The sequence below is a fragment of the Scardinius erythrophthalmus genome, assembly GCF_964197995.2.
Source record: "Scardinius erythrophthalmus genome assembly, chromosome: 1".
Classification (NCBI taxonomy): Eukaryota; Metazoa; Chordata; class Actinopteri; order Cypriniformes; family Leuciscidae; genus Scardinius; species Scardinius erythrophthalmus.
In genome coordinates this window covers 69,222,599-69,238,800 of record NC_138221.1, presented here as the reverse complement: position 1 = coordinate 69,238,800, position 16,202 = coordinate 69,222,599, and positions in this window count along the sequence as shown.

Genomic DNA, 16,202 nt, shown 5'->3' with positions numbered 1-16,202 from the left:
CAAACAAGTGTACCAATTTTCGTTTCGATTGATCAAACTTTGGCCGAGATACAGCCTTTACACCAATTTTGGGTCAACTTCGTTAAGTTTGCGACATCATAACTTTTGAACAAAGATGAATAAAAAAAATCTGTTCAGTCATTTCTATGCGGCTCAGTCCAAAGATCATTTGAGCAAATTTTGGACAAAATTGGACAAATTTTGAAGGAGGAGTAGCGAAAAAACGGAATACTGTACTTTACAAAATGGCTACTACTGTAATGGGCGGAGTCTTAATGTAAGCTATTGATTTTGATCAGGATGATGAGCGGAATCAGGTGTACTAAGTTTTATTTCTCTAAATCAAAGGGTTCAAAAGTTATAACAATTTCAATATTGAATTTTTGAACTGGTGGTGGCGCTATGGAGTTGATCCTAGAGACTCAAAAATTGGTCCAATAACTATTCATTAGCATCACTAGACGTGTACCAAATTTCATCATTTTCCTATGTTCCGTTGATAGGGCTGCCATTGACTCCCATTCGGGAAGAAGAATAATAATAATAATAATAATAAATATAGCTGCAAGCAGCAATACAGGGGCCAAGCCCTAAAGCAGCAGCAACTCTCCCCATCCCTCCCCTCCCCTGCCCTCCCTGCACTCCCTGCCCTCCCTGCCCTCCCTGCCCCTCTCTGCCCTCCCTGCCCCTCTCTGCCCTCCCTGCCCCTCTCTGCCCTCCCTGCCCCTCTCTGCCCTCCCTGCCCCTCTCTGCCCTCCCTGCCCCTCTCCTGATCCCTGCCCCTCTCCTGACCCCTTTCCCTCTCCTGCCCCCTCTGCCCCTCTCCTGCCCTTCCTTGAATTTTTGAACTGGTGGTGGCGCTATAGAGGTGGTCCTAGAGACTCTAAAATTGGTCCAATTACTATTCATTACAATCACTACAAGTGTGCTAAATTTGAAAAAAAAAAACACAGCTGTTTTAGTAGTACAAGTGAAAATGAACTCAATATGAAGATGTTTTATATAAATTTGCTGCATGTTATATTTATGGAGATCCTTTCTCAGATACACATCATGTGTGGAACTAAAACAACTTTTCCACCACTTAAGGCCACAGTACCTCTTCAGTCTGGACATGTGCCACACAGGAATCGAACCCACGACCGTAATGGTTCGGGATTCATGACACATGGTTTAACAACTTGCGCCACTCAGAGGACGTAAATTTCAAAGCTGTAGAGGAGAGGCTTCAGTGTAAGAATAAGCACACAAAAACATGTTAACGAGATTAGCATGCTAAGCTAGCTTAATGCTAATGTAGCTTATGGTTATCCTGATAGCCGAAGAGCCACATTAGAAAGAATGGCATCTGGTTAGCATGCTAACCAATTATTATGCTAAGGTAACTAGCATAAGGCAACAAACACAGGCTAGGTCAACTTCGGAGATGAATATCTCGGGAACGGTAGCAAATATCAAAAATCTGTTCAGTCATTTCTGTGCGGCTCGGTCCAAAGAACATCTGATCAAATTTTGGACAAAATTGAGCAAGATTTGAAGGAGGAGTAGCGAAAAAACTGTTTTTCATTTGTTCCAATATGGCGGATAGTCACATTGTTGGAAAATGACAAATGAGATATCAACGGACTCGGCATAAGCCAAGGAACATAATGACGTAAAGAAATCAAAATTTGAACAATGTTTTCAAAAGTTATAAGCGTTTTTGCAAAAGACCCTATATCTCTGGAACACTAGGTGGCGCTGCGTTCAATCTTCTCATGTACCTTCAGGACATTGTGTCGATGATCCATACTAAATTTTGTGAAGATATGTCAAATAGTTTAAAAGTTATTGCAAATTATGACAAAATTCAAAATGGCGGACACGTGGTACATCCAATCCTTGCAAAATTGGTATCCACGGATTCGGCATAACCCAAGGAATCCATAGATACCACATTTATGATTTTCTGACAAACTGTTCAAAAGTTATTGACCAAAATAGCTATTTTCCATATCTCATGACCCATAGGTGGCGCTGTTCCCAACTTTGGCATGGACCCTCAGACCTTGCTTCCAAACAAGTGTACCAATTTTCGTTTCGATTGATCAAACTTTGGCCGAGATACAGCCTTTACACCAATTTTGGGTCAACTTCGTTAAGTTTGCGACATCATAACTTTTGAACAAAGATGAATAAAAAAAATCTGTTCAGTCATTTCTATGCGGCTCAGTCCAAAGATCATTTGAGCAAATTTTGGACAAAATTGGACAAATTTTGAAGGAGGAGTAGCGAAAAAACGGAATACTGTACTTTACAAAATGGCTACTACTGTAATGGGCGGAGTCTTAATGTAAGCTATTGATTTTGATCAGGATGATGAGCGGAATCAGGTGTACTAAGTTTTATTTCTCTAAATCAAAGGGTTCAAAAGTTATAACAATTTCAATATTGAATTTTTGAACTGGTGGTGGCGCTATGGAGTTGATCCTAGAGACTCAAAAATTGGTCCAATAACTATTCATTAGCATCACTAGACGTGTACCAAATTTCATCATTTTCCTATGTTCCGTTGATAGGGCTGCCATTGACTCCCATTCGGGAAGAAGAAGAATAATAATAATAATAATAATAATAAGAAAACTAACAGATACAATAGGTGCCTTGCCCCTTCGGGGCTTGGCCCCTAATAATAAGAAAACTAACAGATACAATAGGTGCCTTGCCCCTTCGGGGCTTGGCCCCTAATAATAATAAATATAGCTGCAAGCAGCAATACGGGGCCAAGCCCTGCAAGGCAGAGCAAGCAACAGCCGCTGTAGCGCAATGCGGAGCCAGAAGAGCAAAACATCAGAAATTTAATGTACATCAAGCACAGTAAGCACATAAATTACAGCAGCACAGCTAGCATTTAAGCACCAACAGCAGTGCAGAGCCGGAAGGAATTTAAATTATTATTTTATACACAATTTCAAAGTCGCCCCACACTGGTCTCGAACCCACGACCACAATGGTTCGGGATTCATGACGCATGGTTGAACCACTTGCGCCACCCAGAGGACATGTTTTACAAAGCTGCAGAGGAGAGGCTTCAGTGTGTGAATGAGCACACAAAATCATGTTAACGAGATTAGCATGCTAAGCTAACTTAATGCTAATATAGCTTATGATGTGGTACATCCAATCCTGGCAAAATAGATATCCTCAGATTCGACATGACGCAAGGAATCGATAGACACCAATTTTATGATTTTGTGACAAACTGTTCACAAGTTACAGCCTCTGAACCAATTATGGGTTGACCTCATTAAGTTTGCGACATCATAACTTTTTTTTTCCAGTATAGCAAAAAAATCGGGGACAGTACTTTTATGCGGCTCAGTCCGAAGATCATTTGAGTACATGTTTGGACAAAATTAGACCAATTTTGAAGGAGGAGTAGCGAAAAAACTGTTTTACATTCACTCCAATATGGCGGCCAGTCACATTGTTGATAAATAACATATGAGATATCGTTGAAATCGGCATAAGCCAAGGAATATATTGACATAAAGAAATCAAATTTCAAGCAATGTTAGCAAAAGTTATAAGCGTTTTTTCAAAAAACAATGATATCTCTGGAACACTAGGTGGCGCTGTGATCAAATTTCTCAGGTACCTTCGGGCCATGCTAATGATGATCCATACCAAATTTGGTGAAGAAATTTCAAATAGTTTAAAAGATATTGCAAATTATGACATCATTCAAAATGGCGGACACGTGGTACATCCCATCATGGCAAAATCGATATCCACGGATTTGTCATGACCCAAGGAATCGATAGACACCAAGTTTATAATTTTCTGACAAACTGTTCATAAGTTATTGGCCAAAATATGCATTTTCCATATCTCATGACCCGTAGGTGGCGCTGTTCCCAACTTTGGCATGGAACCTCAGATCATGCTTCCGATGAAGTGTACCAATTTTCGTTTCGATTGATCAAAGTTTGGCCGAGCTATAGCTTCTGAACCAATTTTGGGTCGACCTCGTTAAGTTTGCGACATCATAACTTTTTTTTTTCCAATATAGCAAAAAAATCGGGGACAGTACTTTTATGCGGCTCAGTCCGAAGATCATTTGAGTACATGTTTGGACAAAATTAGACCAATTTTGAAGGAGGAGTAGCAAAAAAACTGCATACTGTACTTTTCAAAATGGCCACTACTGTAATGGGCGGAGTCTTAATGTAAGATATTGGTTCTAATCAGCATGATGAGATGAATCAGGTGTACTAAGTTTCATTTTTCTAGATCAAAGGGTTCAAAAGTTATAACCATTTCAATGTTGAATTTTTGAACTGCTGGTGGCGCTATAGAGTTGGACCTAGAGACTCAAAAATTGCTACAATTACTTTTCATTACCATCACTACAAGTGTGCCAAATTTCATCATTTTCCTATGTATGGTTCATAGGGCTGCCATAGACTTCAAGAGGAGGAAGAAGAATAATAATAATAATAATAATAAATATAGCTGCAAGCAGCAATACGGGGCCAAGCCCTGCAAGGCAGAGCAAGCAACAGCCGCTGTAGCGCAATGCGGAGCCAGAAGAGCAAAACATCAGAAATTTAATGAACATCAAGCACAGTAAGCACATAAATTACAGCAGCACAGCTAGCATTTAAGCACCAACAGCAGTGCAGAGCCGGAAGGAATTTAAATTATTATTTTATACACAATTTCAAAGTCGCCCCACACTGGTCTCGAACCCACGACCACAATGGTTCGGGATTCATGACGCATGGTTGAACCACTTGCGCCACCCAGAGGACATGTTTTACAAAGCTGCAGAGGAGAGGCTTCAGTGTGTGAATGAGCACACAAAATCATGTTAACGAGATTAGCATGCTAAGCTAACTTAATGCTAATATAGCTTATGATGTGGTACATCCAATCCTGGCAAAATAGATATCCTCAGATTCGACATGACGCAAGGAATCGATAGACACCAATTTTATGATTTTGTGACAAACTGTTCACAAGTTACAGCCTCTGAACCAATTATGGGTTGACCTCATTAAGTTTGCGACATCATAACTTTTTTTTTCCAGTATAGCAAAAAAATCGGGGACAGTACTTTTATGCGGCTCAGTCCGAAGATCATTTGAGTACATGTTTGGACAAAATTAGACCAATTTTGAAGGAGGAGTAGCGAAAAAACTGTTTTACATTCACTCCAATATGGCGGCCAGTCACATTGTTGATAAATAACATATGAGATATCGTTGAAATCGGCATAAGCCAAGGAATATATTGACATAAAGAAATCAAATTTCAAGCAATGTTAGCAAAAGTTATAAGCGTTTTTTCAAAAAACAATGATATCTCTGGAACACTAGGTGGCGCTGTGATCAAATTTCTCAGGTACCTTCGGGCCATGCTAATGATGATCCATACCAAATTTGGTGAAGAAATTTCAAATAGTTTAAAAGATATTGCAAATTATGACATCATTCAAAATGGCGGACACGTGGTACATCCCATCATGGCAAAATCGATATCCACGGATTTGTCATGACCCAAGGAATCGATAGACACCAAGTTTATAATTTTCTGACAAACTGTTCATAAGTTATTGGCCAAAATATGCATTTTCCATATCTCATGACCCGTAGGTGGCGCTGTTCCCAACTTTGGCATGGAACCTCAGATCATGCTTCCGATGAAGTGTACCAATTTTCGTTTCGATTGATCAAAGTTTGGCCGAGCTATAGCTTCTGAACCAATTTTGGGTCGACCTCGTTAAGTTTGCGACATCATAACTTTTTTTTTTCCAATATAGCAAAAAAATCGGGGACAGTACTTTTATGCGGCTCAGTCCGAAGATCATTTGAGTACATGTTTGGACAAAATTAGACCAATTTTGAAGGAGGAGTAGCAAAAAAACTGCATACTGTACTTTTCAAAATGGCCACTACTGTAATGGGCGGAGTCTTAATGTAAGATATTGGTTCTAATCAGCATGATGAGATGAATCAGGTGTACTAAGTTTCATTTTTCTAGATCAAAGGGTTCAAAAGTTATAACCATTTCAATGTTGAATTTTTGAACTGCTGGTGGCGCTATAGAGTTGGACCTAGAGACTCAAAAATTGCTACAATTACTTTTCATTACCATCACTACAAGTGTGCCAAATTTCATCATTTTCCTATGTATGGTTCATAGGGCTGCCATAGACTTCAAGAGGAGGAAGAATAATAATAATAATAAATATAGCTGCAAGCAGCAATACGGGGCCAAGCCCTGCAAGGCAGAGCAAGCAACAGCCGCTGTAGCGCAATGCGGAGCCAGAAGAGCAAAACATCAGAAATTTAATGTACATCAAGCACAGTAAGCACATAAATTACAGCAGCACAGCTAGCATTTAAGCACCAACAGCAGTGCAGAGCCGGAAGGAATTTAAATTATTATTTTATACACAATTTCAAAGTCGCCCCACACTGGTCTCGAACCCACGACCACAATGGTTCGGGATTCATGACGCATGGTTGAACCACTTGCGCCACCCAGAGGACATGTTTTACAAAGCTGCAGAGGAGAGGCTTCAGTGTGTGAATGAGCACACAAAATCATGTTAACGAGATTAGCATGCTAAGCTAACTTAATGCTAATATAGCTTATGATGTGGTACATCCAATGCTGGCAAAATAGATATCCTCAGATTCGACATGACGCAAGGAATCGATAGACACCAATTTTATGATTTTGTGACAAACTGTTCACAAGTTACAGCCTCTGAACCAATTATGGGTTGACCTCATTAAGTTTGCGACATCATAACTTTTTTTTTCCAGTATAGCAAAAAAATCGGGGACAGTACTTTTATGCGGCTCAGTCCGAAGATCATTTGAGTACATGTTTGGACAAAATTAGACCAATTTTGAAGGAGGAGTAGCGAAAAAACTGTTTTACATTCACTCCAATATGGCGGCCAGTCACATTGTTGATAAATAACATATGAGATATCGTTGAAATCGGCATAAGCCAAGGAATATATTGACATAAAGAAATCAAATTTCAAGCAATGTTAGCAAAAGTTATAAGCGTTTTTTCAAAAAACAATGATATCTCTGGAACACTAGGTGGCGCTGTGATCAAATTTCTCAGGTACCTTCGGGCCATGCTAATGATGATCCATACCAAATTTGGTGAAGAAATTTCAAATAGTTTAAAAGATATTGCAAATTATGACATCATTCAAAATGGCGGACACGTGGTACATCCCATCATGGCAAAATCGATATCCACGGATTTGTCATGACCCAAGGAATCGATAGACACCAAGTTTATAATTTTCTGACAAACTGTTCATAAGTTATTGGCCAAAATATGCATTTTCCATATCTCATGACCCGTAGGTGGCGCTGTTCCCAACTTTGGCATGGAACCTCAGATCATGCTTCCGATGAAGTGTACCAATTTTCGTTTCGATTGATCAAAGTTTGGCCGAGCTATAGCTTCTGAACCAATTTTGGGTCGACCTCGTTAAGTTTGCGACATCATAACTTTTTTTTTTCCAATATAGCAAAAAAATCGGGGACAGTACTTTTATGCGGCTCAGTCCGAAGATCATTTGAGTACATGTTTGGACAAAATTAGACCAATTTTGAAGGAGGAGTAGCAAAAAAACTGCATACTGTACTTTTCAAAATGGCCACTACTGTAATGGGCGGAGTCTTGATGTAAGATATTGGTTCTGATCAGCATGATGAGATAAATCAGGTGTACTAAGTTTCATTTTTCTAGATCAAAGGGTTCAAAAGTTATAACCATTTCAATGTTGGATTTTTGAACTGCTGGTGGCGCTATAGAGTTGGTCCTAGAGACTCAAAAATTGCTACAATTACTTTTCATTACCATCACTACAAGTGTGCCAAATTTCATCATTTTCCTATGTATGGTTCATAGGGCTGCCATAGACTTCAAGAGGAGGAAGAAGAATAATAATAATAATAAATATAGCTGCAAGCAGCAATACGGGGCCAAGCCCTGCAAGGCAGAGCAAGCAACAGCCGCTGTAGCGCAATGCGGAGCCAGAAGAGCAAAACATCAGAAATTTAATGTACATCAAGCACAGTAAGCACATCAATTACAGCAGCACAGCTAGCATTTAAGCACCAACAGCAGTGCAGAGCCGGAAGGAATTTAAATTATTATTTTATACACAATTTCAAAGTCGCCCCACACTGGTCTCGAACCCACGACCACAATGGTTCGGGATTCATGACGCATGGTTGAACCACTTGCGCCACCCAGAGGACATGTTTTACAAAGCTGCAGAGGAGAGGCTTCAGTGTGTGAATGAGCACACAAAATCATGTTAACGAGATTAGCATGCTAAGCTAACTTAATGCTAATATAGCTTATGATGTGGTACATCCAATGCTGGCAAAATAGATATCCTCAGATTCGACATGACGCAAGGAATCGATAGACACCAATTTTATGATTTTGTGACAAACTGTTCACAAGTTACAGCCTCTGAACCAATTATGGGTTGACCTCATTAAGTTTGCGACATCATAACTTTTTTTTTCCAGTATAGCAAAAAAATCGGGGACAGTACTTTTATGCGGCTCAGTCCGAAGATCATTTGAGTACATGTTTGGACAAAATTAGACCAATTTTGAAGGAGGAGTAGCGAAAAAACTGTTTTACATTCACTCCAATATGGCGGCCAGTCACATTGTTGATAAATAACATATGAGATATCGTTGAAATCGGCATAAGCCAAGGAATATATTGACATAAAGAAATCAAATTTCAAGCAATGTTAGCAAAAGTTATAAGCGTTTTTTCAAAAAACAATGATATCTCTGGAACACTAGGTGGCGCTGTGATCAAATTTCTCAGGTACCTTCGGGCCATGCTAATGATGATCCATACCAAATTTGGTGAAGAAATTTCAAATAGTTTAAAAGATATTGCAAATTATGACATCATTCAAAATGGCGGACACGTGGTACATCCCATCATGGCAAAATCGATATCCACGGATTTGTCATGACCCAAGGAATCGATAGACACCAAGTTTATAATTTTCTGACAAACTGTTCATAAGTTATTGGCCAAAATATGCATTTTCCATATCTCATGACCCGTAGGTGGCGCTGTTCCCAACTTTGGCATGGAACCTCAGATCATGCTTCCGATGAAGTGTACCAATTTTCGTTTCGATTGATCAAAGTTTGGCCGAGCTATAGCTTCTGAACCAATTTTGGGTCGACCTCGTTAAGTTTGCGACATCATAACTTTTTTTTTTCCAATATAGCAAAAAAATCGGGGACAGTACTTTTATGCGGCTCAGTCCGAAGATCATTTGAGTACATGTTTGGACAAAATTAGACCAATTTTGAAGGAGGAGTAGCAAAAAAACTGCATACTGTACTTTTCAAAATGGCCACTACTGTAATGGGCGGAGTCTTGATGTAAGATATTGGTTCTGATCAGCATGATGAGATAAATCAGGTGTACTAAGTTTCATTTTTCTAGATCAAAGGGTTCAAAAGTTATAACCATTTCAATGTTGGATTTTTGAACTGCTGGTGGCGCTATAGAGTTGGTCCTAGAGACTCAAAAATTGCTACAATTACTTTTCATTACCATCACTACAAGTGTGCCAAATTTCATCATTTTCCTATGTATGGTTCATAGGGCTGCCATAGACTTCAAGAGGAGGAAGAAGAATAATAATAATAAATATAGCTGCAAGCAGCAATACGGGGCCAAGCCCTGCAAGGCAGAGCAAGCAACAGCCGCTGTAGCGCAATGCGGAGCCAGAAGAGCAAAACATCAGAAATTTAATGTACATCAAGCACAGTAAGCACATCAATTACAGCAGCACAGCTAGCATTTAAGCACCAACAGCAGTGCAGAGCCGGAAGGAATTTAAATTATTATTTTATACACAATTTCAAAGTCGCCCCACACTGGTCTCGAACCCACGACCACAATGGTTCGGGATTCATGACGCATGGTTGAACCACTTGCGCCACCCAGAGGACATGTTTTACAAAGCTGCAGAGGAGAGGCTTCAGTGTGTGAATGAGCACACAAAATCATGTTAACGAGATTAGCATGCTAAGCTAACTTAATGCTAATATAGCTTATGATGTGGTACATCCAATGCTGGCAAAATAGATATCCTCAGATTCGACATGACGCAAGGAATCGATAGACACCAATTTTATGATTTTGTGACAAACTGTTCACAAGTTACAGCCTCTGAACCAATTATGGGTTGACCTCATTAAGTTTGCGACATCATAACTTTTTTTTTCCAGTATAGCAAAAAAATCGGGGACAGTACTTTTATGCGGCTCAGTCCGAAGATCATTTGAGTACATGTTTGGACAAAATTAGACCAATTTTGAAGGAGGAGTAGCGAAAAAACTGTTTTACATTCACTCCAATATGGCGGCCAGTCACATTGTTGATAAATAACATATGAGATATCGTTGAAATCGGCATAAGCCAAGGAATATATTGACATAAAGAAATCAAATTTCAAGCAATGTTAGCAAAAGTTATAAGCGTTTTTTCAAAAAACAATGATATCTCTGGAACACTAGGTGGCGCTGTGATCAAATTTCTCAGGTACCTTCGGGCCATGCTAATGATGATCCATACCAAATTTGGTGAAGAAATTTCAAATAGTTTAAAAGATATTGCAAATTATGACATCATTCAAAATGGCGGACACGTGGTACATCCCATCATGGCAAAATCGATATCCACGGATTTGTCATGACCCAAGGAATCGATAGACACCAAGTTTATAATTTTCTGACAAACTGTTCATAAGTTATTGGCCAAAATATGCATTTTCCATATCTCATGACCCGTAGGTGGCGCTGTTCCCAACTTTGGCATGGAACCTCAGATCATGCTTCCGATGAAGTGTACCAATTTTCGTTTCGATTGATCAAAGTTTGGCCGAGCTATAGCTTCTGAACCAATTTTGGGTCGACCTCGTTAAGTTTGCGACGTCATAACTTTTGATCAGAGAAGAATAAAAAAAATCGGGGACAGTACTTTTATGCGGCTCAGTCCGAAGATCATTTGAGTACATGTTTGGACAAAATTAGACCAATTTTGAAGGAGGAGTAGCAAAAAAACTGCATACTGTACTTTTCAAAATGGCCACTACTGTAATGGGCGGAGTCTTAATGTAAGATATTGGTTCTAATCAGCATGATGAGATGAATCAGGTGTACTAAGTTTCATTTTTCTAGATCAAAGGGTTCAAAAGTTATAACCATTTCAATGTTGAATTTTTGAACTGCTGGTGGCGCTATAGAGTTGGACCTAGAGACTCAAAAATTGCTACAATTACTTTTCATTACCATCACTACAAGTGTGCCAAATTTCATCATTTTCCTATGTATGGTTCATAGGGCTGCCATAGACTTCAAGAGGAGGAAGAAGAATAATAATAATAATAAATATAGCTGCAAGCAGCAATACGGGGCCAAGCCCTGCAAGGCAGAGCAAGCAACAGCCGCTGTAGCGCAATGCGGAGCCAGAAGAGCAAAACATCAGAAATTTAATGTACATCAAGCACAGTAAGCACATCAATTACAGCAGCACAGCTAGCATTTAAGCACCAACAGCAGTGCAGAGCCGGAAGGAATTTAAATTATTATTTTATACACAATTTCAAAGTCGCCCCACACTGGTCTCGAACCCACGACCACAATGGTTCGGGATTCATGACGCATGGTTGAACCACTTGCGCCACCCAGAGGACATGTTTTACAAAGCTGCAGAGGAGAGGCTTCAGTGTGTGAATGAGCACACAAAATCATGTTAACGAGATTAGCATGCTAAGCTAACTTAATGCTAATATAGCTTATGATGTGGTACATCCAATGCTGGCAAAATAGATATCCTCAGATTCGACATGACGCAAGGAATCGATAGACACCAATTTTATGATTTTGTGACAAACTGTTCACAAGTTACAGCCTCTGAACCAATTATGGGTTGACCTCATTAAGTTTGCGACATCATAACTTTTTTTTTCCAGTATAGCAAAAAAATCGGGGACAGTACTTTTATGCGGCTCAGTCCGAAGATCATTTGAGTACATGTTTGGACAAAATTAGACCAATTTTGAAGGAGGAGTAGCGAAAAAACTGTTTTACATTCACTCCAATATGGCGGCCAGTCACATTGTTGATAAATAACATATGAGATATCGTTGAAATCGGCATAAGCCAAGGAATATATTGACATAAAGAAATCAAATTTCAAGCAATGTTAGCAAAAGTTATAAGCGTTTTTTCAAAAAACAATGATATCTCTGGAACACTAGGTGGCGCTGTGATCAAATTTCTCAGGTACCTTCGGGCCATGCTAATGATGATCCATACCAAATTTGGTGAAGAAATTTCAAATAGTTTAAAAGATATTGCAAATTATGACATCATTCAAAATGGCGGACACGTGGTACATCCCATCATGGCAAAATCGATATCCACGGATTTGTCATGACCCAAGGAATCGATAGACACCAAGTTTATAATTTTCTGACAAACTGTTCATAAGTTATTGGCCAAAATATGCATTTTCCATATCTCATGACCCGTAGGTGGCGCTGTTCCCAACTTTGGCATGGAACCTCAGATCATGCTTCCGATGAAGTGTACCAATTTTCGTTTCGATTGATCAAAGTTTGGCCGAGCTATAGCTTCTGAACCAATTTTGGGTCGACCTCGTTAAGTTTGCGACGTCATAACTTTTGATCAGAGAAGAATAAAAAAAATCGGGGACAGTACTTTTATGCGGCTCAGTCCGAAGATCATTTGAGTACATGTTTGGACAAAATTAGACCAATTTTGAAGGAGGAGTAGCAAAAAAACTGCATACTGTACTTTTCAAAATGGCCACTACTGTAATGGGCGGAGTCTTAATGTAAGATATTGGTTCTAATCAGCATGATGAGATGAATCAGGTGTACTAAGTTTCATTTTTCTAGATCAAAGGGTTCAAAAGTTATAACCATTTCAATGTTGAATTTTTGAACTGCTGGTGGCGCTATAGAGTTGGACCTAGAGACTCAAAAATTGCTACAATTACTTTTCATTACCATCACTACAAGTGTGCCAAATTTCATCATTTTCCTATGTATGGTTCATAGGGCTGCCATAGACTTCAAGAGGAGGAAGAAGAATAATAATAATAATAATAATAAGAAAACTAACAGATACAATAGGTGCCATAGCCCCTTCGGGGCTTGGCCCCTAATAATAAGAAAACTAACAGATACAATAGGTGCCATAGCCCCTTCGGGGCTTGGCCCCTAATAATAATAAGAAAACTAACAGATACAATAGGTGCCATAGCCCCTTCGGGGCTTGGCCCCTAATAATAAGAAAACTAACAGATACAATAGGTGCCATAGCCCCTTCGGGGCTTGGCCCCTAATAATAATAATAAGAAAACTAACAGATACAATAGGTGCCATAGCCCCTTCGGGGCTTGGCCCCTAATAAGAAAACTAACAGATACAATAGGTGCCATAGCCCCTTCGGGGCTTGGCCCCTAATAAGAAAACTAACAGATACAATAGGTGCCATAGCCCCTTCGGGGCTTGGCCCCTAATAATAAGAAAACTAACAGATACAATAGGTGCCATAGCCCCTTCGGGGCTTGGCCCCTAATTAATAGTAAAATATTTAAGGAGATTATTCAGTCTGCTGAGGAAACTATTCCTAAGAGTAATGGAACTAAACGGACTAAGAGTGTACCCTGGTGCAATGATAACTGTAGTAAAGCCATAAAGGCCAGGAATAAAGCATTTAGGGGGCTCAAGAAACTTCATTCTCAGGATGCATTGATCCAGTATAAAAGGGCCCAGGCATTAGTGAGGAGGACAATAAGAATACAAAAAAGAACCTTTTGGAGGAAATATTGTAACACTATTGGAAGGGAAGTACATCTGTCAGATGTGTGGGGCATGATTAAAAGAATGGGTGGGATTAGAAGAAATTATGAAATACCAGTGTTGGGTAATGGTAACAAATTGGCGGTCAATAATTTAGAAAAGGCAGAACTTCTTGCACAAACATTTGAAAGGGTTCATAGTTCATGTAATCTCACAGATGAGGCTAGGCAGTGTAGAGAGAGAATCATAATGGAGAATCCCAATATAACAGAGAAAAGGGAGATGACAGGAGAGCCGTTGGATCTACCGTTTAATATGTTTGAGTTAAGAAGAGCAATTATGGGTGCTCGTCAGACCACTCCAGGGAAAGATGGTGTATGCTATGGAATGCTGGGACACATGCCAGATAGTGCACTGGACATGGTGTTGGGTTTGTTTAATAAAGTTTGGGATATTGGCCAACTTCCGTTAGATTGGAAACAAGCAATAATAGTGCCCATTCTAAAACCTGGAAAAGATCAGTCAGATCCTTCTAGCTACAGACCAATTGCATTAACGTCACACTTATGCAAAATTATGGAAAAAATGGTCACAGAACGTTTAACGTATTATTTAGAGAGTAAAGCTCTTCTGTACCCATATCAAAGTGGGTTTCGTAGGGGTCGGAATACAATGGACTCAGTATTGTGCTTAGAATCAGACATCAGGAAAGCACAGACTAACAAAGAAATATTGATAGCTGTGTTTTTTGATGTTGAAAAAGCATATGATATGCTCTGGAAGGAAGGATTACTTATTAAGTTGAAGTCATTGGGTATTGGAGGTAGAACATATAATTGGGTTATGAACTTTTTGTTTGACAGGGAAATTCAAGTAAGAGTTGGCTCAGAATACTCCAGTGTATATAAGGTGGAGAATGGCACTCCGTAAGGTAGTGTGTGTAGCCCACTGCTATTCAACATAATGATAAATGACATCTTCTCTCAGCTTGAACAAAGCGTAGGGAAATCCTTGTACGCATATGATGGGGCTCTGTGGGTAAGAGGCCGTAATGTTTTGCATGTCAGTAAGAAAATGCAAGCTGCAATAGTTGATGTGGAAAAATGGGCAAATAAATGGGGATTCAAATTGTCTGTAGAAAAAACAAAGGTGATTTGCTTTTCAAGGAGGCATAAAGTCACGCCGATTTCCATGAAGTTGTATGAACAACCACTTGAGCTAGTTAAGACAGTTAGATTTCTTGGAGTTTGGTTTGATGAGAAGCTCACATGGAATACTCATTTAGACAAAGTCAAGAATAAATGTAAAAAGGTCATAAATATACTTCGCTGTTTGTCAGGACAAGAGTGGGGAGCAAGTAGAGTAGCCCTACAAAATATATACAGGGCATTAATGAGGTCGGTTTTTGACTATGGATGTATAGCGTACATGTCAGCAGCAGAATCAAATCTTAAGAAGTTGGATGTAATACAAGCTCAGGCTTTGAGAATTTGTAGTGGATCTTTTAAAACTTCTCCTGTATCAGCAATGCAGGTTGAAATGGGAGAAATGCCGTTAGGAATCAGGCGAGTAAAATTAATGATGGCATATTGGGTTAATATCCAGGGGCAATGTGAGTCGCATCCTGCCAAGAGTCTTTTAATAGATTGCTGGGAACACAATAAGACAAATTTCATATGTTTTGGGTGGATTGGTGATGCAAAGGCAGAAGTCATAGGATTAAGACAATTAGATTACAGCTCTACAGTGATACAGTCTTCAATTCCTCCCTGGTTATTCCCAACACCACGTGTAGACCTAGACATACAGCAGGAATTGAAGGATATGTCAAAGAAACTTCCTGAAAGCAGAATAGTACAGAATTATTTTGATTTGCATTTCGCAGATTTCATGTTTATATTCACAGATGGTTCCAAAGATCCTGATACAGTGCGTGCAGGTGCAGCAGTTTACATCCCAGCAAGTGAGTCATATATTAAGAAAAGAATATCGGATCATGTGTCAGTATATACCACAGAATTAATTGCAATATTATTGGCCCTGCAGTGGATAGAAGAGAGGGAAACAAATAATACTGTTATTGCATCTGATAGTTTGTCTGCACTTATGAGTATTAAATCTGGTAAATCATTATTTAGATCCAATATCATCAATGACATATTCCTTATGTTATACAGGATGGAGCTAAAGGGTCTATCCACATGCTTTCTTTGGGTTCCTGCTCATGTCGGTGTGGAGGGGAATGAGCAGGTGGATATGCTGGCCAAAGGATCACTCAAAACTAAACATGTAG